Below are 26297 nucleotides of genomic sequence, written 5' to 3'. Positions count from 1 at the left end.
TCCCTGTGACATTTGTTTTGCTGTCTTTCCTCCTCTTCAGAAGATTTCACCTCACTTTTTGTCCCAATGACAAATGTTTTTTGAAAATTTGGGTTTTTTGTGAAACAAGTATTGGTGATAAAGCATCAGTGGAAAGGAGAAAAGTTTTTCCCATATTAACTCTTACAGGAGAGAATTTCCTTTCCTAGGGGTAGATTTATTCTCACTTCCTGTTCCCTTCTGTTTGCAAGTAGGAGTCGTTTGTAAGTTAGATGTTTGAAAGTAGGGGCCTGCCCTATATACTCAGCAGAAATTTGGGCCTGAGGTGTTGTTGTGGCCACAACACTGTAAGCCCTCACAGGGCCCTGCTGTGAAATATTAGATCAAGAATTGTAATTACATGCCCCTGCTGAACAGGGGCAGAAAAATTGGGCCTTTAGTGGTGGTGGTGGTGCTGGTGCCACAACACTAAGTCCTCACAGATACTCTTGGTGGGTGCAGAAACGGGCACTGCTGTGAAATATTAGATCAAGAATTGTAATTACATGCCCCTGTTGAACAGGGGCAGAAAAATTGGGCCTTTGGTGGTGGTGCCACAAAACTGGAACCCCTCACAAATAATCTAGTTGGAGCACAGGAACTAGCCCTGCTGCAAAGAATTGCATCAAAAATTGTAATTACACGCCCCTGTTAAAAAAGGGGCTGAAAAATTGGGCCTTAGGCACTGGTGGCGGGACTGGCGGCGCCCAAAACCAAAAATGTTCTTACAAGCTATCATCATGATCATTGAGGAGGAAGAGGATAATTACTCAGTATAACAGGATAGTCACTCATCATCAGCATAGGCAGTCTTTGAAGGGATCTGACTTTTCAAAAAAATGTATTTCGGTTACATCAGCATCAGGTGCTTGGTAGCTGGTGGGGATCCAAGACTGATTCATTTTTATGAAGGTCAGTCGATCGACCGAGTCAGTGGACAGATGCACCCTGTGATCGGTTACAAAGCCTCCAGCAGCACTGAATGTGCGTTCCGAAAGAACGCTGGATGCAGGACAGGCCAGTAGCTCAATTGCATACTGTGCAAGCTCTGACCAGTGATCCATCCTCAAGACCCAGTAACCCAGAGGATTTTCAGGGGGGAAAGGTGTCCAAGTCAGATCTTGCCCCTAGGTATTCCTGCACTGTAAAACAGACGCTGGCGATGGTTGCTGGAACCGATCATCCCTTGGGGCTGTGGACTAAAAAATTGTCTGAACGCATCGGTCAGACGGCCACCGTTTCCACCGCTCCTTCTTTGACTGACCGAAGCCTCAGCAACACGTTGTCCAGAAACAGGAGTTTGTAACCTCCCAGCCTCTGGGAACGCATTGCACAGACCTTTCTGAAAGGCCTCCCGAAGATGTTTCATCTTCTGCTCCCTCTGTGACAGCAAGATAAGGTCCGCAACCTTACCCTTGTAACGTGGATCAAGGAGGGTTGCCAGCCAGTATTGTTCCTTCTCCTTGATACCACGAATACGAGGATCCTTTCCGCAAGCTTTGCAGGATCCAGGAGGCCATGCAGCGTAGGTTTGCTGAGGCATTCGGTCCGGAGTCCTCTGGGTCACTAAAGACGACATGATCCGCAGCCACCTCCTCCCAGCCATGTACAGGTCCACGTGTTTCTTGGGACTGTAAATGATCCCTTAAAGACTGCTACTGAGTGCCAGGCTTCACCTCCATACTGACACAATCCTCCTCCTCCTCCTCCTGTGTGATCGGCGGGCACGCAGGAACACTGTCTGGATAAAGGGGGCCTTGAGAGCTAAGGAAGTCCTCCTCTTCCTGCCTCTGTTCTGCCTCAAGTGCCCTGTCCATTATTCCATGCAGTGTGTGCTCCAACAGGTGGACAAGGGGGACAGTGTCACTGATGCATGCACTCACTGCTCACCATCCTCGTGGCCTCCTCAAATGGTGACAGGACAGTGCATGCATCCCTGATCATGGCCCACTGGCGTGGGGAAAAAAAACAAGCTCCCCTGACCCTGTCCTGGTGCCACAGTCGCACAGGTACTCATTGATGGCCCTCTGCTGCATGTGCAGCCGCTGCAGCATGGCCAACGTTGAGTTCCACCTGGTGGCCATGTCACAGATTAGGCGGTTCTTGGGCAGGTTAAACTCCTTTTGGAGGTCCGTCTGCCGAGCACTGGCATTATATGACCGGCGGAAATGCACACAGACTTTCCTGGCCTGCTTCGGGACATCCTGTAAGCCTGGGTACCTGCCCAAGAACCGCTGCACCACCAAGTTAAGGATGTGAGCCAAACAGGGCACATGGGTCATTTGTCCCTGTCGGAGGGCAGAGAGGAGGTTGGTGCCATTGTCACAAACCACCATTCCTTCCTTAAGTTGGCATGGCGTCAACCACCTCTGAACCTGCCCCTGCAGAGCTGACAGAACCTCTGCCCCAGTGTGGCTCCTGTCCCCCAAGCACACCAGCTCAAGCACCGCATGGCATCTTTTGGCCTGCGTACTTGCGTAGCCCCTTGAACGGCTACGGAGCACCACTGGTTCCGAGGACAAAGCACAGGAAGAGGCCATGGAGGAAGAAGAGGAGGAGGGGGTGGAGGAGAGAGGTGTCACAATCATTAGCATTTTGGAGGCGTGGTGGCGGAACAACCTCCAACACTACTGCACCTTGTCCTGCATCCTTCCCAGCTGCCAGCAGAGTCACCCAATGCGCAGTGAAACTTAGGTAACGTCCCTGCAAATGCCTGCTGGACCATGAGTCAGCGGTAATATGCACCTTACCACTGACCGCCCTGTCCAGTGAGGCATGGACATTGCCTTCCACATGCCGGTAGAGAGCCGGAATCGCCTTCCGTGAGAAAAAGTGGCGTTTGGGTACCTGCCACTGAGGAACCGCACATTCCACAAACTCACAGAAGGGGGCAGAGTCTACCAACTGAAGAGGTAGCAGTTGAAGTGCTAGCAATTTTGCCAAGCTAGCATTCAACCGCTGGGCATGTGGATGGCTGGGAGCGAACTTCTTTTGGCGTTGCAGCAGCTGGGGCAGGGAAATTTGCCTGGTACAATCTGACGTCGGTGTACCGAAAGCAGATTGCCCACAAGTACTTGGCTGTGACACATCTAATTCTACACCTTCATTCCTCTCAGTGCAGGTCTCAGAGAGGACTGAAGGTATAGTGGGGTTGGAGATCTCAGCTGATGAGGAGCAAGGAGAGGTCCTCTTTGTTCTTTGGTGTGGGTCTTTTAGATATGCTTGCCAACGAACTGCATGGCAGTTCAACATATGTCTGGTCAAGCACGTGGTTCTCAAGCGGGAGATGTTTTGGCCACGCGAGATACGCTTGAGACATATGTTGCAAATGGCAGCGGTGCGATCTGATGCACTCGTCTCAAAAAAGGCCCACACCAAAGAACTTTTGGAATAACGCGCAAAGACAGCAGCGCCCTGCACATGCGGAGCTTTGCGGTGTGATGCAGTCAGTGTGCTGTCCTTAGGCTGGCCCCTGGAGAGCATCCTGCCTCGTTGGTGATGTGCCTCCTCTCAGGCACCCACGTTGAGTCAGTGACCTCATCATACCCTCCCTCCTCATCACTGGAGCAAACCTGGCAGTATGCTGCAGCAGGGGGAGCATGACTGCCTGATTGCTGTCCTTCTTGGGCACCCCCTCTGTCCGTGCTCATGTTACTGCCTTCATCTAGCTCAGTATCATCATCAGAGCCTTCTAAACACTGGTCATTCTCCTAGAGCATGTACCCAATACTGTGGTCAAACAGTTCGAGGGAATCCTCAGGAGGACATGGTGGGGCTAGGGAAGGAGACACTGATGCCATTGAGCCGAGGGAAGAGGCCACGTTGGCAGCTGCTTTGCCAGACAAAGTACCCTGAGCATTGGTGAGAGGATGAGGACGGCTTGGTCATCCACTCGACCAAGTCTTCCGCATGTTGCGGCTCAACACGGCCAGCTGCTGAAAAAAAGGCCAAGCGTGTCCCGCGGCCACATGCTGATGAGGATGCACCGTCTCCACGACCAGCACTGTTGCCTCTAGACACAGAGCCTGCTTGCCCTCTTTTATTGGCTTGTGACTGCCTCTCCTTGTTGGCCTTCCAGACATACTAATGGCCTGCAGTGAGATGTAGCTGCACTAAGCTGGGATATATATATATATATATATATATATATATATATATATATATATATATATATATATATATATATATATATATATATATATATATATATATATATAATATATACAGTGATACTGCAGCTAGCAAAATCAACTGCTTGCCTGTAGTATGAGAACACCACCAATCTTCTACAGGTAGCTTTAGATGAACACTGTGCAGAGGTGGCACTACACTAACTTGTAGCTTTAGCTGAACACTGTGCAGAGGATGCACTACACCAACGTTAAAATAATGTAGCTGCCTGCGGTAGTGATAGGATCAGGAAAACACCACCAACCTTCTACAGGTAGCTTTAGCTGAACACTGTGCACTACACTAACTTGTAGCTTTAGCTGAACACTGTTCAGAGGACACACTACACTAACTTGTAGCTTTAGCTTAACACTGTTCAGAGGACGCACTACACTAACTTGTAGCTTTAGCTGAACACTGTTCAGAGGACGCACTACACTAACTTGTAGCTTTAGCTGAACACTGTGCAGAGGTCGCACTGCACTAACTTGTAGCTTTAGCTGAACACTGTGAGGAGGATGCACTACACTAACGTGTAAATACTGTAGCTACCTGCGGTAGTGATAGGATCAGGAAAACACCACCAACCTTTAGCTGAGCACTTTGAGGAGGATGCACTACACTAACTTGTAGCTTTAGCTGAACACTGTGCACTACACTAACTTGTAGCTTTAGCTGAACACTGTTCAGAGGACGCACTTCACTAACTTGTAGCTTTAGCTGAACACTGTTCAGAGGACGCACTACACTAACTTGTAGCTTTAGCTGAACACTGTTCAGAGGATGCACTACACTAACTTGTAGCTTTAGCTGAACACTGTGCAGAGGTTGCACTACACTAACTTGTAGCTTTAGCTGAACACTGTGCAGAGGTTGCACTACACTAACTTGTAGCTTTAGCTGAACACTGTTCAGAGGATGCACTACACTAACTTGTAGCTTTAGCTGAACACTGTAAGGAGGATGCACTACACTAACTTGTAGCTTTAGCTGAAAACTGTGCAGAGGTCGCACTACACTAACTTGTAGCTTTAGCTGAACACTGTGAGGAGGACGCACTAGACTAACTTGTAGCTTTAGCTGAACACTGTGCAGAGGTCACACTACACTTTTAGCTTTAGCTGAACACTGAGGACGCACTACACTAACTTGTAGCTTTAACTGAACACTGTGCACTACACTAACTTGTAGCTTTAGCTGAACACTGTTCAGAGGATGCACTACACTAACTTGTAGCTTCAGCTGAACACTGTTCAGAGGATGCACTACACTAACTTGTAGCTTTAGCTGAACACTGTGAGGAGGACGCACTACACTAACTGTAAATAGTCTAGCTGCCTGACTGGGGTACTAATAGGATCAGAAGAACACCAGCAATTTTCTTCAGGTAGCTGTAAATACTGTAACAACACAAGCCTGCCTGTCAGTAGGAAGATAATAACAGGAACGGATCTAGCTAAACTGAATACAGTGTATATATATATATATACACATACACAACACCTGGGATGCATATATATATACACAATACACTGTAAGTGCAGCTAACTCACTGACTGTCCTGCCTAATCTATCTAACTTAAATCAAATGACACTGTCTCTCTGTCTCTGTCTCTCAACGCTGGAACACACTACACAGGGCCACCGTGCAGGCAGCCTTATATATTGTGGGGCATGTACTAAACCCCCTGAGCCATAATTGGCTTTGGCCAATTACAGCTCTCTCTACAGACGGATGTGATTGGCCAAGCATGCGGGTCATAGTGCATGCTTGGCCAATCATCAGCCAGCAATGCACTGCGATGCCACAGTGAATTATGGGCTGTGACGCGCTACACGAGTTTGGTGCAAACGGCCCATATCGTTAGCAATTCAGCGAACGGGCGAACAGATGATGTTCGACTCAAACATGGGTTCGACTCAAACACGAAGCTCATCCCTAGTGCTTGCTTTTGGGGTGGGTTCATTTTGTCTTGTTTAGTTTTTGCTTTGTAGTATGTCTGATGTTTTAGGGGATGTATTTTGGATAATGTCTTTGTATTCTTTCTAAATTGCAAAATAAAATAAAAAGAATCTGATTAAAAAAAAATGAAAAAATAAAGATAGAAAAAATAAAATCACAAATAATAGCAATAAAGAAAAAGGTTCATAGAAAAAAATAATAATGTATATAAATAATGAAATGGAAACCGGGGTAAAAATAAAAGGAAAAGATTAAATATAGATGAAGAAAGAATAAGCCATAAAGAATAAAAATCAGGAAGAAGAGAGGACAGAGATGCCAGACCATTAAAAATAAAGCAAAGTGGAGTAGGGTGATCTATGGGTTAAGAAAAAAAAAATGGGGAAAAAAAAGGCTTTCTAGTTCAAAGGTAACATGCATAATCATAATCACATAACCTACACATAGTAAAGACTAATTTTTCACCCCCCCAATGTTTAATGTACTCAAGGCTCACCACCGCACAATAGTCAAAAAAAGGGAAAAGGACGAACAGGAATAAAAATGAAACCGGTAAATGTCATGGTCGTAAAATGGTCCTGATTGTATAGGTATAATCATAATATCAGCCAAGCCAACAGATCTATTATCACTCGTTTAAAAAACATTTAAATGATAGGTTGGTGTTGCGTCCCCTGGGGCGTACCGTACTAAGGGTGTGAATCCAGTAGGCCTCACGTCATGACATTAACATTTACAACTCTCTTATATGTGGTGAACATTTCACACACCCACATAAGGGATCCATTATCGCATCCATGAATATCTCAACTGTAATACTGATTATTCGGTGTACGTTCTCAAATGCCCATGTTCACTCTCATATGTGGGAATAAACAACAGGCCCTTTTAGGAGAAAACACAGGAGCGACAAAGGGGTATGTTTTTCTGTTTTTTCAGCTTTAGCTTTTGTATTGTTATATTGTTGGATTTTAATGTCCTTTTTTGATCATGTAACCAATTATGTTTGTATTTTCGATTGATTTATGTCTATCTAGGTATGGTGTTTAAAGCGGAGTTCCACTTGTTTTTTAGTTTATTAACCACTTCAATACCGGGCACCGTATATCGGGCCTTCCTGCCCAGCACAATTTTTAGCTTTCAGTGCTGTCACTGTAATCAAACTACATTTTTATCATTTTCTTCCCACAAATAGAGCTTTCATTTGGTGGTATTTGATCACCTCTGGGGTTTTTATTTTTTGCTAAACAAACTAAAAAAAAAAAAGTTTTTCTTAATTTCTGTCATAATATTTTGTTTTCTCCTTCACTGATGGGCACTGATGAATTGGCACTGATAAGGTGGCACTAATGGGCACTGATATGTAGAATTGATATGCAGCACTGATAGGCACCGATAGGTGGCACTGATATGCAGCACTGATAGGCGGCACTGATATGCAGCACTGAAAGGAAGCACTGATGAGTGACACTGATGGACATGACCGGCAGCACTGACAGGTGGCACTGATGGACACTAATAGATGGTACTGATGGGCAGCACTGATGATGAGGTACTGACAGGTGTTACTGCTAGGCACTGATTGGCACTGTGGTGGGCTCTGATTGGCACTGTGGTGGGCTCTGATTGGCACTGTGGTGGGCACTGATTGGCACTTTGATTGGCACTGACAGGTGTTATTGATGGGGCACTGATTGGCAGCTGATGGGCACATCTGATGGGGGCTGTGCTAATAATCAATGTGCTGATTATCAGCACAGACCCTCCCCCCTCTGACAGGGAGAGCCGCCGATCGGCTCTCCCTGTCAGCGCGAACCAAGAAATGACGTTTACTGGCACTTCCTAGTTCACGCTAAGATCACCTGTGATTGGTCACAGCTGATCACGTGGTAAGAAGCCTCTGTCAGAGGCTCCTTACCGTGATTGGAGATGCGGTGTGTCAGACTGACACGACGCACCTGCGATTGCCCCTCTTGGGCACGTGTCGACATGTTATCTTGCTGGATGTCATATGACGCCCAGTCAGGATAACTGAGCCACCGCCCGGCTGTCATTCTGCTATAGGCCGGGCGGGAAGTGGTTAAAAGCCCTTTCACACTGGGGCGGTGGGGGCAGTAGTGGTAAACCGCTGCTAGTTTTAGGGGCGCTTTATCGCTGTTATAGCGGCGCTTTGGAGCCAATATGCAGGCGGGAGCGGGGTGCTTTTAACCCCCTAGAACAGGTTAAAAAGGGGTTAAAAGCACCCCTGTACTGCCGCTGCCGAAGCGCTTTGCAGACCATGCATTCCAATGGCCAGGGGCGGTTTGCGGGCGGTGTATACACCGCTCGCAAACCGCCCCAAAGATGCTGCTTGCAGGACTTTTTCTAACGCCCTGCAAACGCACTGCCCCAGTTTGAAAGCACTCGGGCTTTAACACTGGGACTGCAGATGAGGCTTTACAGGCCCTATTTGTAGCGCTAAAGCGCTTGAAAAAGGCCTCCAGTGTGAAAGGGGGCTAAAAGTCAGCAGCTACAAAAATTATATATAAACAGCCACTCACATGTCCCACGGTCCAGTGATGCGGCCGCCTGATGCCTCGCTCCTCTTCGTGGTGCCGGCATCGTAAGTGTGGTGCACTGCGCATGCGCGAGTCGCACAGTTCATGCGTGAGTCGCGCTGCGCTCTGTCAGTGGCCAGGCAATCTTCTGGGACCTGTGACGTGTCCCAGAAGATGGGAGGGAGGGGATGCCTAGGGGGAGAGGAGTCGCCGCCTAGGCAGCCAGAAGGTGGAAGCAGGAAGTGGGACAGGAAGTCCCACTCAAAACAAGGTACCCACTCCCCCCCCCCCAAAAAAAATTATGCCAATTGTGGCATGTCAGGGGGCGAGGATTACTTAAAGCGGAAGTTCCACTTTTGGGTGGAACTCCACTTTAACTGTGGTGCCTCCAAAGATAAGGACAAAAAAAAGAAAAAGAGACAGAGGCCACAGGAGAGTACCTTATGATGTAGTATTTTGACAAATGAGTGGATGAATTAAATGATGAAAAGGTAAATTGCAATGGTGTGCTCACATCTGGGAGGTTGCTGAGCTCCCTAGTGAGATATCAGACAACCTGGCGTGGAAGCTTGTAGGGAATATGACTGTCTCTGCGCAGGGTATGGTTGCTCTCGGTGCTCGGTGGGGTGATCTGGACGATCTTAGGCTCTGCGGTCTCAGGATTCCGGTATGTTTACAGCAAGAGGTATAAAGAGCCCCAAAAGATAGGAAACTGGTATCAGCAGAGGCGCCCGAAATATGAAGGAGAAGCTTAGGAATGTTTTCTTTATTGATTTGACTTTTATTGCTCACAGAATAGTATGAAACACCGTACTATGTATGGTTTTTTACCTGTTCAAGTAACCTTGATTATGTTTTAACCACTTGCCGAACTGCTCACGCTGATATACGTCGTCAGAATGGCACAGCTGCACAAAACAACGTTTATGGGTACATTGTTCTCTTTAAGAGCCGCCGGAGGCACGTGTGCCTGTGGCACGGTGGTGGACGCGATGCGTGTGGCTGCCAGGGCGCGAACGCTGCCGGTCACCCACGATCGTGGGCACAAGAGCCAGCACGGGGATTTGTGTGTGTAAACACACAAATCCCTGTTCTGTCAGGGGAGAGGAGACATATCTTTTGTTCCTAGTAAGTAGGAACAGAGATATGTCTCCTCCTCTAGTCAGTTAACATTTAACACCTTCATCGCCCCCTAGTGTTAAACCCCTTTCCCTACCAGTGACATTTTGTCAGGCCTTCCTTCTCTGAGCTGGCCGCTCAGCTGTGTCAGAAACCATGAAATCAGAATGAGACAGAAGTACTGTTAAATCACACTTGTTTAATAATAAAAGTAAAAAGAACAAATGTAGTCAAAACATAGCCAAAGTTCAGCTCATCTCTGGCTCCCTGACATTTTGACTTGTCTGACTATCCGTTCCGGTTCCTGAACTCTGGAACTCTGTTTTGACTACGTTTACCCTGTTTACCTTTTTTTATTATTATTAAACAAGTGAGATTTAACTGTACTTCTGTCTCAGTATGATTCATGGTTTCTGACACATTTACACAGTAATCGGCGCATTTTTATAACACTGATCGCTGTATAAATGTCAATGGTCCCAAAAATGTGTCAAAAGTTTCTGATCTGTCTGCCGCAATGTCGCAGTACTGCTAAAAGTCGCAGATCACCGCCATTACTAAATAAAATAATAAAAATGCCATAAATCTTTCCCATAGTTTAGTCCTTATAAGCTTATTGCGATTTTTTTTTTTTACCAAAAATATGTAGAAGAATATATATTGGCCTAAACTGATGAAGAAATTAGTTTTTTAAAAACATTTTTTGGGGATATTTATTATAACAAAAAGTAAAAAATATTGTTTTGTTTCTTTTTAATTGTTGCTCTTTTTTTGTTTATAGCGCAAAAAATAAAAGCCGCAGATGTGATCAAATACCACCAAAAGAAAGATTTATTTGTGGGAAAAAAAGGACACAAATTTAGTTTGGGTACAGCATCCAACGATCACGCAATTGTCAGTTAAAGCGACGCAAAGCCAAATTGTAAAAAGTGCTCTGGTCAGGAAGGGGGTAAAATCTTCCAGGGCTGAAGCAGTACAGGTACGTGATTTTGCGCAGCTGGACCGCCCTGCCACAGTATATATGCGGTTGGCGGTCCAGAAGCAGTTAAAGAGCATGTAAGGTCCATCTTTTCTCATGATTGCTATGGAAGCCGTGCGACTGCCTTTCCGCACCCAGGTAGGTCTGGAAAAAAAATGTCCAATCTTATTTGGTAGTAGCACCTACCTCTCTATTTTATCAACATAAGGGTAGCCCTGTCCAAGACTGATGAAGGCATACAGATTAATCTGAACAAACCGGTGGCTGTACATTTTGTTAAGCAAATACATCAAATACATGAAGTGAGGGGCATGGAGCATGTCAAGCAGCCCATTAGAGGTGGGAACCGTGACTGTCTTCTTTTACAACGTGAGGCCTACTGGATTCACACCCTTAGTACAGTACACCCCGGGGGATGCAACACCAACCTATCATTTACTTGTTTTTTTTTTAAACAAGATATAATTGATCTGTTGACTTGGCTGATTCTATGAGTGTAACCTGTACATCAGGACCATTGGTTTACTGGTTTCATTTTTCTTCCTTTTTCCTTCTTTGCCCTTTTGACTATTGTGCGGTGGTGAGCCTTGAGTACATTAAACATTGGGTGAAAAATTAGTCTTTATTATTTTTAGGTTATGTGATTATGACCCTCTCTTTCCCCCATGCATATTACCTTGGAGCTAGAAAGCCCATGACCCATAGCCGCTTGGACTCTCGCTCGCCTTGTTACCTACTGTCCTTTCTTTTCTTTAGTCCTTTCCTTCCTGTCTTCTGCCCTTCTATTTCTACCCTCGCTTTCCCCCACTCTACTTCCTAATTACCCCCCCCCCCCTTTTTTTTTTTTTTTTTTTTTTTTTTTTTTTACCCATAGATCAACCTGCTCCACTTTGCTTTATTTTCAGTTGTCCATCTTTGTGTCTCCCCTCCACCCACTCCTTTTTTCTATTTATTTTTTCTTTACTTCTATTACTCCTAACTTTCTATTTTGATTTTACTTCTATTTTTTATGGCTTATTCTTTCTTGATTTAGATGTCTTCTTTTTCTGTTATTTTATTTTTTGTACTTCTCTGTTTTTATTTCATTATTTATATACATTATTATTTTTATCACTTTTATCCATTAAAGCGTTAAAACTAGGGATGCACCGAAATTTCGGCCGCCGAAAACATATCGGATGAAAATGGCCTTTTCGGCAATTGGCCGATAATGGAACCAAAAATGGGGTGGAACCTTTGGTGTGGCTCTGCCCCTGGTGCCGCCCATTATGGGGGTGTCCTATAGCACAGAAGGGAGAGGAGAGCCACCTCCTCTTCACTATCACTCCTCTTTCTAGTCCATGACAAAGTGTCTGAAAACAGTTCAGAGATCCGATCGGATGGGGTATCCGAATCGGAGATAGTGGAGCACTCTTCGGCCGGGAGTAGGTTGAAACTAGCAGCAACTGGTGCAAAAACCTTCTCTCCCCCACTGGCCACAGGTACTATCCCCCCACTACCCATTTTAGGCTTACCTGACTCCGGCATCTTTTTCCCAGGTGGTTCCACCATCAAGGAACGCAGGTGGGCCTGTCTACGGCCTCGAGGGATAACCGGAGCATTTGGTCCTGGAGCAGCCACAGGGATGAGAGGAGTAGCTTCTTGTACCAGCCGGGTGATAGCAGGGAGACTCTCAATGCCGTTCCCAGACAGCGACATTCTTGTCCCAATCCGCTTGTAGTGCCCACAGAGGTTCTGCTGGTGAGACTATCTCAAGCAGGAGTTCCCCGCAGCGTCCACAGACGATCCAAGGCCGCAGGTGCATGGTCAAGCCGGAACACTTCCCGCAAATCAGCCCCAAGGGTTCATAACCTCCAGCCGTATACAGGGCAAGACCACCCTTAGGTGTATACCGCACTCTGGTGTCGGTCAGGATGCCCTTAGACCTGCTCAGACCAGGGCCAACACCCGGAACATACACCTTCCAATCCGACATCGTACTTCCAAACTGGGTCATCTTCTCCACCCAACAACCAGGCACACATGGCAGCACTTCCTTATCCTCCTCTGCAGAGCAGTAGCTCCTCCCCCTGCCAGAGGATTGGTCCACACACTCTCTGGAAACTTTAGCGCCCGCCTTTCCTTCTGCACGGTGCGCCAAAACTTTAATGGAGTATATTTTAACCCCTGCAGTGCTGGTGTAAAGTGTCAAAAGACCAGGCTGACACTCTCCCATGAGCAATGAGACCTGTTGGTTCTTTCCCACATTGTTGGAATGCACAATAACACAGTCTATATGAAGCTAAGATGTTACTTACCACCTTCCCACGGAGCCAGATGAAATCCCATTGTAGCTGTAGCCGGTTGCTATGGGCAACTGCTGCAGGATCAATGCCTTTGCCCCACGTTGGGCACCAAATGTAGCAAAGTCCTGGGACCTTAGAGGCCCAATGATGATCCCAAGAGTTACGGGGAGCTGACATCCGTCTTTGTTGAGTGGGTTACAAGCCATGGTGGGTGTAATGCAAGATGGAGTGATGGATGCCAGACACTTTTTGAATTCAAAAGAGATTTATTAGGAAAAGAACCAGATGGTGAACATTGCGCTCAAAAACAATATGTAAAAAAAGAAAAAATTTAAATAAATCAAAAAAATAATAATAATAAAGCTGCCAGCACCTAAAAGCTCTATAGACAAACTCCAATCTGTAAAAAACATAAAGTGAGTGCAGCGCTAATAATACTGTAAAAAAAGAAAAAACACCTCACACCTCAGTCTCATTTTCCCATTTTCAATCAGTCTGAGAAAGGACACAATCAAACACCAAGCTTTTCCAGACCTAAGAAAGGAAAAACAAGGAAGAGTGAGAAATCCATAAAAGAATGACAAATATCCGTGTCTAGGCAGTATAAGAAACCTGACATTTTATCTTCAATCTTTCTATTAAGTTTTTACAAATAGGCAATACAAACATACATTGGTGGTATATCCAAACCAAAACAAAAAAAAAACATAATAACATTTTGCAGACTATCATAACTATAGCATCAAACAAACAAAAGGATGGCCAGGGGGTACAACATGAAGACATCTCCTACTCATACCCCAATTTTTTTTTTTTTTTTTAAGATTAAGGTTCCATTTGCCCCCTAATTTCCAGGCGATTCCCTAAATGTTCTCCAGGGGGCCCATATCTGAAAACATTTTTCATATGTGTCCAATTCGTGTGACAGGTGGGTCTCCATCTTCTCAGTTAGGTCCATTTCTGCTATCCATTCATTAACTGGGGCTTGTGTAGTTTGCCAATATCGCGTCTGACAACCTGACATTTTAACAGGGTGTTAAAGATTTGGACCTGGAGTTGGAGACATCCACTATTAGGTTTTTGGGAGACCGAATTCCCTGTGCTTGGTGAGACCGCTGTTGTGGTCATCTTGTGGGGTAAGGAGACTACATATTCACTTTGGGTGTACAAGTCTACTTGGAGGAAGTCCCAAAAAATAGTGCTAAAATCTTGTGAGCCACAAATGGGTTAATGCCTCCAATGTGAATAAATGAACCTAATTCAGCTGCACACACTAACCACGTTCCATACCGTGTATATGCCAAAATAAAATAAATATATGTGCATGCGCTAAAGGCTATAAATACATGAACAAAGAATATAATAAATCTATACAATATTGAAAATTACAAACAGTGTCAAACACCTGTGAAGAAAGTGACTAAAGTCCACAATTGAATATATGAATAAATAGTAACATGCAACATGCAAAAAAAAAAAAAAATGTGAGAGAGAAAAGAAAAAAATCCTTTAAATAATTAACAAAAATATATAAGTGCTACTTGATAAATAAAGTGTCCGAAACCAATTCATACAAATGAAAGTATCTCAGTCCAAACCATTCACAAGAGTATATAAATCAAAGTGCACAATAGTGTCCAAACAAATAGCAGGCATTCCTCATGCTTGTATTTATGAAAAAGTGCTAAATATTCCTCATGCTCTTCTTAAGAGATGTGTACGTTATGGCATGCTGCAGTGCTCTCCAGTAGGGATGAGCCGAACACCCCCAGGTTCGGTTCGCACCAGAACCTGCGAACGGACCGAAAGTTCGCACGAACGTTAGAACCCAAATCAAAAGTGCTCATTTTAAAGGCTAATTTGCATGGTATTGTCCTAAAAAGGGTTTGGGGACCCGGGTCCTACCCCAGGGGACATGTATCAATGCAAAACAAACTTTTAAAAACGTCCGTTTTTTCGGGAGCAGTGATTTTAATGATGCTTAAAGTAAAAAAAGAAAAAAGTGAAATATTCCTTTAAATATCGTACCTGAGGGGTGTCTATAGTATGCCTGTAAAGTGACGCGTGTTTCCCGTGCTTAGAACAGTCCCTGCACCAAATGTCATTTTTAAAGGAGAAAAATCTCTTTTAAAACTGCTTGCGGCTTTAATGTAATGTCGGGTCCTGGCAATATGGATGAAAATCAGTGAGACAAACGGCATGAGTACCCCCCAGTCCATTACCAGGCCCTTTGGGTCTTGTATGGATATTAAGGGGAACCCCGCACCCAAATTAAAATAAGGAAAGGTGTGGGGCCACCAGGCCCTATATACTCTGAACAGCAGTATACAGGCGGTGCAAACAAGACAGGGACTGTAGGTTTGTTGTTAAGTAGAATCTCTTTGTAATTTTGAACGGGTACATTTTTAACGTGTTTAGCTCCAGCCAAAAAATCTTTTTTAAGCTTTTTGGAAAACATAGGGAAGGGTTATCACCCCTGTGACATTTGTTTTGCTGTCTTTCCTCCTCTTTAGAAGATTTCACCTCACTTTTTGTCCCAATGACAAATGTTTTTTGAGAATTTGGGTTTTTTTGTGGAACAAGGATTGGAAAGCATCAGTGGAAAGGAGAAATGTTTTTCCCATATTAACTCTTACAGGAGAGAATTTCCCTTCCTAGGGGTAGATTTCATCTCACTTCCTGTTGTCTCCTTCCGTTTGCAAGTAGGAGTCGTTTGTAAGTTAGATGTTTGAAAGTAGGGGCCTCACAGGGCCCTGCTGTGAAAATTAGATCAAGAATTGTAATTACATGCCCCTGTTGAACAGGGGCAGAAAAACTGGGCCTTAGGCACTGGTGCTGGTGCCACAACACTGCAACCCCTCACAGACACTCTAGTTGGAACGCAGGAACGAGCCCTGCTGCAAAGTATTGCATCAAAAATTGTAATTACACGCCCCTGTTAAGCAGGGGCAGAAAAATTGGGCCTTAGGCACTGGTGGTGGCGCCCAGAACCAAAAATGTTCTTACAAGCTATCAGCGTGATGATTACTAACTTGTAGGTTTAGCTGAACACTGTGAGCAGGACGCACTGCACTAACTGTAAATAGTCTAGCTGCCTGACTGTGGTACTAATAGGATCAAAAGAACACCAGCAATTTTCTTCAGGTAGCTGTAAATACTGTAACAAGACAAGCCTGCCTGTCAGTAGGAAGATAACAAGAACGGATCTAGCTAAACTGAATACAGTGTGTGTGTGTGTGTGTATGTGTATATGTGTGTGTGTGTATGTGTATATGTGTGTGTGTGTATGTGTGTATATATATATATATATATATATATATATATATATATATATATATATATATATATATATATATATATATATATATATATATATATATACACACAATACACTGTAAGTGCAGCTAACTGACTGACTGTTCTGCCTAATCTATCTAACTCAAATCAAATGTCACTGTCTGTGTCTCTCTCTCTCTCTCTCTCTCTCTCTCTCTCTCTCTCAATGAACGCCGGAACACACTACACAGGGCCGCTGTGCAGGCGGCCTTATATAGTGTGGGGCGTGTACTAAATCCCCTGAGCCATAATTGGCCAAAGCCTCCTTGGCTTTGGCCAATTAAGGCTCTCTGTTCAGGCGGCGCTGTGATTGGCCAAGCATGCGGGTCATAGTGCATGCTTGGCCAATCATCAGCCAGCAATGCACTGCGATGCCGCAGTGAATTATGGGCCGTGACGCGCCACTCGAATTTGGCGCAAACGGCCCATATCGTTCGCAATTCGGCGAACGACCGAACAGCGGATGTTCGAGGTGAACATGGGTTCGCCTCGAACATGAAGCTCATCCCTACTCTCCAGTGACCCCCAATGGATAATGCGCTCACCTTAGAGCGTGTGACACAGTGGCTAAACAGTGTTAAAACACGCATTAGAGCCACTCATACAGGGTCTGCTGGTGATGATCTGTACCACGCTCAAATGGTGACATATATGAAAGAAAGGAGATTCATAGCATAATACCGCCAGGAATTTATTTGAAAAGCCATAAAAACAATCCCTCCAGGAGGGTACTCACAATGTTTGGGTGCGTCAGTGCACCATCCTATCCAAAACATGCAATACAGATGAATCCTGTGGTGTGCGGTGCGGTGTTCAATCCTCTGCCTGTCTGTGTGTAGAAAGCTCCGTCCTGCCCCTCCCCTACGCGTCTTCGGCACAGGGTATACGTGCCTTCAGATCCCCCAGATGAAGGCACGTATACCCTGTGCTGAAGACGCATTGTTTTTATGGCTTTTCAAATAAATTCCTGGCGGTATTATGCTATGAGTTTCCTTTCTTTCATATGTCACCATTTGAGCGTGGTACAGATCATCACCAGCAGACCCTGTATGAGCCCTGGAGTGGCTCTAATGCGTGTTTTGACACTGTTTAGCCACTGTGTCACACGCTCTAAGGTGAGCGCATTATCCATTGGGGGTCACTGGAGAGCACTGCAGCATGCCATAACGTACACATCTCTTAAGAAGAACATGAGGAATATTTAGCACTTTTTCATAATTACAAGCATGAGGAATGCCTGCTATTTGTTTGGACACTATTGTGCACTTTGATTTATATACTCTTGTGAATGGTTTGGACTGAGATACATTCATTTGTATGAATTGGTTTCGGACACTTTATTTATCAAGTAGCACTTTTATATATTTTTGTTAATTATTTAAAGGATTTTTTTCTTTTCTCTCTCACGTTTTTTTTTTTGCATGTTACTATTTATTCATATAATCAATTGTGGATTTTAGTCACTTTCTTCACAGGCGTTTGACACTGTTTGTAATTTTCAATATTGTATAGATTTATTATATTCTTTGTTCACGTATTTATAGCCTTCAGCGCATGCACATATATTTATTTTATTTACTTGGAGGAAGGGTTCTTCTTCACAACTTCATGACTACAATTTATCTTCATACCCACATGGATGTCTTCTGAATCACTGTCTATTAATATTGGGACTTTGGTTAAACTTCAACTTATACATTCCAATATCACTTTCTGATTGTATTATTTCACCATCAAGCTGATGTGATGTTTCACAGATACCTATTTTCATTCATATGAATTATTATGTTTGTGGATTTTACTTTTACACTTTTTGGGCCATTTTATTACTATATTTGATATTTTTAAATGTCGTTTGCCATTTATAGATCATACATTGTCCAATTAGGTTCATTATTTATGCAATAACATATTTACATTGGAACCCTGCTTTAGTTTTCATTTTTTACTTACTCAGGTTTTCACCACTTCTGAATATTTGACACACTTAAAATTTTGGTGGTTTTTTTACAGTATTATTAGCGCTGCACTCACTTTATATTTTTTAAAAGAGATTTATTGTCTCTTAACAGAACTGTGGGGGAGAGAGGGTTAGAGCCAGGACACCCTTAAGGAGATGCAATGATAATTGGCAGACTCCGAGACTTCTATAGGTAGACAGCTATACAGTGGAAGGCCTCCAGCCTAGTACCACTTCTGTATAGGTAGGACCGCTGTCTCCTATGGCAACAAATCTTGTAATAGTCACCAACGGTAGTTGTACTAAACTATTGGCAGCACAGAATAGTTCTTACAATACAGTCTCTCACTGTAGATTTTTACTCACTGAGCTCCAGGGGCAGCGCCAGGTGGGTGCTTGGGTGTGCTAAAGCACCCTCAAAAATTGTTAAAGCACCCCCAAAATGTACACACTTGAATTTCCAATATATGTCACAAAATTTTTTTTAAATACATTTTTACCTGTGTGCTCTGTGTGAGAAAAAAAGTCTGGGGACTCTTTCATATAGAGGAGGGATACTGCAGCTCTGGCCGCATAAGCCGCTGATCTTCAGTGAGTCCCAGTGTTCTGACGAGAAGTGTCCTCCTATCAGATAGTGTCCGCCCCGTACTGCGCAGGCGCAGCGCCTGCGCAGTACGGAGGAGAAGGAGATGCCGAAAGTGTCCAAATTGATCAGCTGACCATCAGCTATACACGGCGCTTGGGCACTTATTAGTGATGGCTTTGCAAGAGGGCCCCTCGCTGGCTCTCTTCGCTCGCCACTCTTCGGGCACGGCCTCGCTGCGCTCGGCATCTATTTATTCTTACTCTATGTCCACTTGGATAGTAGGAAATGAACCTGGATACAGGGTAAGAATAAAAGCGCAGGCGCCGTGTACAGCTGACGATCAGCTGTTGAACTTCAGAGACTTTCGGCTCTCGTTTGTTCTCTGTACTGCGCCTGCGCAGTACAGGGCGGACACTTTTGGATGGGGTACAGTATTCGACAAGACACCGGCATCATTAGTGGCGGATTGATCTCAGTACTGTACAGAGGCGCCAGGTTTTGAAAGCACTGGGACATGTGGCGCCTCTGTACTTGCCAGCCACACTAAGGAAAGGAAGGAGAAGCTCTCAGCCCAGCCGAGCCGTGGAGGAAGGAATTCGTCTCTCTCTCTCTCCTTGCATGGAAGCCACGCTCACCCCTCCTTCTCGTCACCACCAGGCACACAGGAGCTGTGTGTGATTCTATTGAGCTTCTATGGAGCTGCTGTGGGCTGAGCCAAGATCAGGACAAGAGGGAAGTTTCCTATCCCAGCCCCAGAGGAAGAATGATTTCTTCTGCACCCGCCCCCTCACCATCACATTATCACCTGTCTGGCCCTCTCTCTTATTATAGAGCTGCTGAGCTGGGAGGGGATAGGGACAGGCAGTGGGACTCCAGTCCTAATCAATGGAGGAAGGATAAGAATTGTTTTTCTGTCAGTAAGCTGTGCCAGCCCCTCCCCACACCAGGCAGTGCCAGCCCCTCCCCACACCAGCCATTGACAGTCCCTCCCCACACCAGGCAGTGCCAGCCCCTCCCCACACCAGCCATTGACAGTCCCTCCCCACACCAGGCAGTGCCAGCCCCTCCCCACACCAGGCAGTGCCAGCCCCTCCCCACACCAGGCAGTGCCCGTTCCTTATGGAGCACCTGAGCTGAGACAAGGGGGGTCTGGGGGGGACTCCTAATCTCCTCTATGGTGGTGGCAGGCACTGATCTAGGGACATATCCAGGGGTCAAGTCCTGGGGAAAAAAGTGTGGGAACAAGATTTCACCCCCCACCTCAAAAATAAATGTATCTGCATCCCTTTCCACAATGTATCCCCATCCCTGCCCAACATCATCCATCCCTCTCTACAATGTATCACCATCCCCGCCAGAATCCTGGAGAGGGATGGATGATGCTGGGCGGGGATGGGGATACATTGTAGAGAGGGATGGAGGGGGTAACTCTCCTGCTCTGGGTACACTTAGGGGGTCACTCCCCTGCTCTGGGTACACTTAGGAGGTCACTCTCCTGTTCTGGGTACACTTATGGGGTCACTTTCCTGCTCTGGGTACACTTAGGGGGGTCACTCTCCTGCTCTGGGTACACTTAGGGGGTCACTCTCCTACTCTGGACACTCTGAGGGGGTCACTTTTCTGCTCTGGTTACACTTAGAAGGTCACTCTCCTGCTCTGGGTACACTTAGGGGGACACTCTCCTGCTCTGGGTACACTTAGGGGGTCACTCTCCTGCTCTGGGTACACTTAGGGGGTCACTCTCCTGCTCTGGGTACACTTAGGGGGTCACTCTCCTGCTCTGGACACTCTGAGGGGGTCACCCTCTCGCTCTGGGTACACTTAGGAGGTCACTCTCCTGTTCTGGGCACTCTGAGGTGGTCACTTTCCTGCTCTGGGTACACTTAGGGGGTCACTCTCCTGCTCTGGGTACACTTAGGGGGTCGCTCTCCTGCTCTGGGTACACTTAGGGGGTCATTTTCCTGCTCTGGGTACACTTAGGGGGTCATTTTCCTGCTCTGGTTACACTTAGGTCACTCTCCTCCTCTGGGTACACTTATGGGGTCACTTTCCTGCTCTGTGTACACTAAGGGGGTCACTGTCCTGCTCTGGACACTCTGCTGGGGTCACTCTCCTGCTCTGGGTACACTTAGGGGGTCACTCTTGCTCTGGGTACACTTAGGGGGTCACTCTTCTGCTCTGGGTACACTTAGGGGGTCCCTCTTCTGCTCTGGGTACACTTACGGGGTCACTCTCCTGCTCTGGGCACTCTGAGGGGGTCACCCTCCCGCTCTGGGCACTCTGAGGGGGTCACCCTCCCGCTCTGGGTACACTTAGGAGGTCACTCTCCTGTTCGGGGCACTCTGGAGTGGTCACTCTCCTGCTCTGGGTACACTTACGGGGTCACTCTCCTGCTCAGGGCACTTTGGAGTGGTCACTCTCCTGCTCTGGGTACACTTAGGAGGTCACTCTTCTGCTCTGGGTACACTTAGGGGGTCACTCTCCTGCTCTGGGTACACTGAGGGGGTCACTCTCCTGCTCTGGGAACTCTGAGGGGGTCACTCTCCTGCTCTGGGTACACTTAGGGGGTCACTCTCCTGCTCTGGGAACTCTCAGGGGGTCACTCTCCTGCTCTGGGAACTCTCAGGGGGTCACTCTCCTGCTCTGGGAACTCTCAGGGGGTCACTCTCCTGCTCTGGGAACTCTCAGGGGGTCACTCTCCTGCTCTGGGAACTCTGAGGGGGTCACTCTCCTGCTCTGGGAACTCTGAGGGGGTCACTCTCCTGCTCTGGGAACTCTGAGGGGGTCACTCTCCTGCTCTGGGAACTCTGAGGGGGTCACTCTCCTGTTCTGGGCACTCTGAGGGGGTCACTCTCCCGCTCTGGGTACACTTATGGGGTCACTTTCCTGCTCTGGGAACTCTGAGGGGGTCACCCTCCCGCTCTGGGTACACTTATGGGGTCACTTTCCTGCTCTGGGAACTCTGAGGGGGTCACTCTCCCGCTCTGGGTACACTTATGGGGTCACTTTCCTGCTCTGGGTACACTAAGGGGGTCACTCTCTTGCTCTGGACACTCCTGAGGGGGTTACTTTCCTGCTCTGGGTACTCTGAGGTGGTCACTCTCCTGCTCTGGGTACACTTAGGGAGTCACTCCTCTGCTCTGGGTACACTTAGGGGGTCACTCCTCTGCTCTGGGTACACTTAGGGGGTCACTTTCCTGCTCTGGGTACTCTGAGGGGGTCACTTTCCTGCTCTGGGCACTCTGAGGGGGTCACTCTCCTGCTCTGGGTACACTTAGGGGGTCACTCTCCTGCTCTGGGTACACTTAGGGGGTCACTCTCCTGCTCTGGGTACACTTAGGGGGTCACTCTCCTGCTCTGGGTACACTTAGGGGGTCACTCTCCTGCTCTGGATACTCTGAGGGGGTCACTCTCCTGCTCTGGGTACTCTGAGGGGGTCACTCTCCTGCTCTGGGTACACTTAGGGGGTCACTCTCCTGCTCTGGGTACACTTAGGGGGCAGTGTTGCCAACCGCCCGTAGATTTACGGGCAGCCCGTAAAAACGACCCGTTTTTCGGGGCGCCCGTGAATGCCCGTTACGGGCACCGGTGCCCGTAAAAATGATGGCCGCGAGCCGGCCACGCAACTGTGCATGCGCCGTTCCGAAGCCGGCCGGGCTCGGGAAAGCTCGTACGCGCTCGGCCGGGCGGCGCATGCGCAGTAACGTAATACCGCCGCCCGGCGTCATTTTCAAATCGATCAAGCGCGGCCGCGGCGGCAAGGTAAGCTGACAGCTGAGCTGAGCCACGGCTAGGCGACTCTGCCACTGGAGCAGCAGGTCTCGGAGGCTGAGCAGCACGCGCCGGCGGAATGGAGGGGAGCCCTGCATCCAGGACCAGGCAATCCAGAGTCTACGGGGACCGGGGGGAGTCTGGGACAGAGTGACAGCCCAGCCGACGGTGACAGAAGGTGATGGTGGCAGAGGGGGATGGACTGGAGCAGGTCGTGTTGGTGGCAGAGGGGGATGGAGGCAGAGGGGGGTGGACTGGAGCAGGTGGTGTTGGTGGCAGAGGGGGATGGAGGCAGTCTGGCAGAGGGGGGTGGAGGCAGGGTATGATGGTGGCAGAGGGGGATTGTGGCAGGGGGTGATGGTGGCAGAGGGGGTGAAGGCAGGGTATGATGGTGGAAGGGGGTGATGATGGCAGAGGGGGATGGAGCAGGTGGTGATGGTGGCAGAGGGGGATGGCAGAGGGGGGTGGAGGCAGTCTGGCAGAGGGCGGTGGTGGCAGGGGGTAATGGTGGCAGAGGGAGGTGGAGGCAGGGTATGATGGTGGCAGAGTGGGATTGTGGCAGGGGGTGATGGCGGCAGAGGGGGATAGTGGCAGAGGGGGATGGAGGCAGTCTGGCAGAGGGGGGATAGTGGTAGGGGGTGATGGTGGCAGAGGGGGATGGAGGCAGGGTATGATGGTGGCAGAGGGGGATTGTGGCAGGGGGTGATGGTGGCAGAGGGGGATAGTGGCAGAGGGGGATGGAGGCAGTCTGGCAGAGGGGGGATAGTGGTAGGGGGTAATGGTGGCAGAGGGGGGTGGAGGCAGGGTATGATGGTGGCAGAGGGGGATTGTGGCAGGGGGTGATGGTGGCAGAGGGGGATAGTGGCAGAGGGGGATGGAGGCAGTCTGGCAGAGGGGGGATAGTGGTAGGGGGTGATGGTGGCAGAGGGGGATGGAGGCAGGGTGTGATGGTGGCAGAGGGGGGTGGAGACATGGTATGATGGTGGCAGAGGGGTCAGTGGCAGAAGGGGATGGTGGCAGAGGGGGATGGACTGGAGCAGGTGGTGTTGGTGGCAGAGGGGGATGGTGGCAGAGGGGGATGGACTGGAGCAGATGGTGTTGGTGGCAGAGGGAGATGGTGGCAGAGGGGGATGGACTGGAGCAGGTGGTGTTGGTGGCAGAGGGGGATGGTGGCAGAGGGGGGTGGACTGGAGCAGGTGGTGTTAGTGGCAGAGGGGGATGGAGGCAGTCTGGCAGAGGGGGGATAGTGGTAGGGGGTGATGGTGGCAGAGGGGGATGGAGGCAGGGTGTGATGGTGGCAGAGGGGGGTGGAGACATGGTATGATGGTGGCAGAGGGGTCAGTGGCAGAAGGGGATGGTGGCAGAGGGGGATGGACTGGAGCAGGTGGTGTTGGTGGCAGAGGGGGATGGTGGCAGAGGGGGATGGACTGGAGCAGATGGTGTTGGTGGCAGAGGGGGATGGTGGCAGAGGGGGATGGACTGGAGCAAGTGGTGTTGGTGGCAGAGGGGGATGGTGGCAGAGGGGGGTGGACTGGAGCAGGTGGTGTTAGTGGCAGAGGGGGATGGTGGCAAAGAGGGGTGGAGGCAGTCTGGCAGGGGGTGATGGTGGCAGGGGGTGGAGGCAGAGGGGGATGGAGGCAGTCTGGCAGGGAGTAATGGTGACAGGTGATGGAGGCAGGAGGTGATTGGACTAGATAATTCCTTATTATGTCGAAAATACCAAAAATATGTTTTTTTACCTTAAAATCTACCTTAAATCACATTGCTATTTGCTTAGCATACCTGTTTGTAGCCTAAATACTGAAATTTACACCTAAAAATGTAATTTTGGAACTTTTGTGAAATGCCAGTAAAAACGTGGTGGTGCCAGTAAATTTTGGGTGTTGTGCCAGTAAATTTCAATCTGGTAGGTTGGCGACACTGTTAGGGGGTCACTCTCCTGCTCTGGGCACTCTAATGAGAAAGCCTGATCTATATACGCACTGTGATCTAAGGAGTCACTCCTGTTCTGGGCACTCTAATCTTGACAATCTATGGGGGAAGCTCTAAAGGGACACTCCTAATTGTGGCACTTTTAAGAGGGAAGCATGGTCTATTTGGGCACTAATCTAAGGGGTGATTCCTGCTCTAGGAACTCTGATGGGACACTTCTGCTCTGGGCATTTGAAGAGGACATTCTGCTGCTCTGGGTACTCTGAGAGGACACTTTTTCTGCTCTGTACACTCTGAGGGGGCACTCCTCTTCTGGGCATTCTAAGGAGCAAGCCTGATCTATATGGGCACTGTGATCTTAGGGGTCATTCCTGCTCTGGGCATCCTAGGGTGTCACTCCTAATCTAGGCACTTATGGTGACCACATATAGTGCTGACCTCTTCACTGTATATTCTCTGTTGTAAGTTTTACAATAAAGGGGGCTCACTGCTATTATCCTGGAGGTTAATTATTGTACAGTGTTGGGGGTTAATTATGTAGTTCTGGTAGTTATTAATGCATATTTCTAGGGGGTTTATTGCTGTGCTACATTATTGTGCCATGCTGGGATTTAATTGTTCTGCCATGCTAAGGGGCTAGTTATTGTGCAATATTGGAGGTTTATTGTGCCATGCTTGTGGTTCATTTTTGTGCTATGCTGGGGGTTTATTTTTGTTCTGTGCCGGAGGTTAGTTATTATGTTTTGCTGGTTGTTATGGCTGGCCCTGACACGTACTGGAGATTATCTGGCCCTTATACTTACTGGGAAGCTATTGCTGACCTTGACGCTTGCTGGGGGTTATCATTGTTATTCCTATTTGTGCTTGTTTTACTCCAACAATCAATTCTGTGTCCAAAGGCCCTATTTTGTCTATATAAAGGGGAAGGGCTTTGAAGAAACACCCAATTTTCAGTCATGCCTACCTTTTGGCCACACCCACGAGACCATGATGCACTGCGTGCTCTGCATTAGCTCCACCACTTTTTCTCACAACACCCACACAGCACCCCAAAAAAAAATTGTCTGGAGCCGCCCCTGCTGAGCTCCCAGTCTCTCACTAGACTTTTGGATCCAATAGCCACTGAATCTCCTGAGCTCTTCCACAGCTAGCACCAGGGGTGGACTGACCATTCAGCCACTCGGGCACTGCCTGAGGGCCCCGGGCCATTAGGGGGCCCCATCAGGGTTGCCAGCCTCAGTAAAACCCAGGGACAGTATGTAAAAATCTGTGTTTTTTTTTTACATCTGTCTCTTAAATGTCCCTTACGACATCCTTTTGGTCTAAAAATTGCGAGATTATAGCTGCCCCACCTCTCCAGTACCTTCTCAGCCAATAGAAACATGTCTGTGTATACTGTGTGTACGTGTATGTGTATCAGGGGCGGATCCAGAGCCTAGTCTCGGGAGGGGCACTGCCAGAAAATACATTTTTTTGGGGGTAAATTTAACGGGGAAATGGCTGGTGTTAGCGCTTCAATCATCATGGCACCATGGTTGTTATGGTGTCAGGATGATTGAAGCGCATTATTACTATTATTACATGGTTATAAAAAATGAAATGGTTCAACTCACCATAGAATCAGTGGGAGCCCCGAGCGTG

The sequence above is a fragment of the Aquarana catesbeiana genome, linkage group LG05 (assembly GCF_042186555.1).
Source record: "Aquarana catesbeiana isolate 2022-GZ linkage group LG05, ASM4218655v1, whole genome shotgun sequence".
NCBI classification, from domain to species: domain Eukaryota; kingdom Metazoa; phylum Chordata; class Amphibia; order Anura; family Ranidae; genus Aquarana; species Aquarana catesbeiana.
This window is presented reverse-complemented; position numbering follows the sequence as displayed.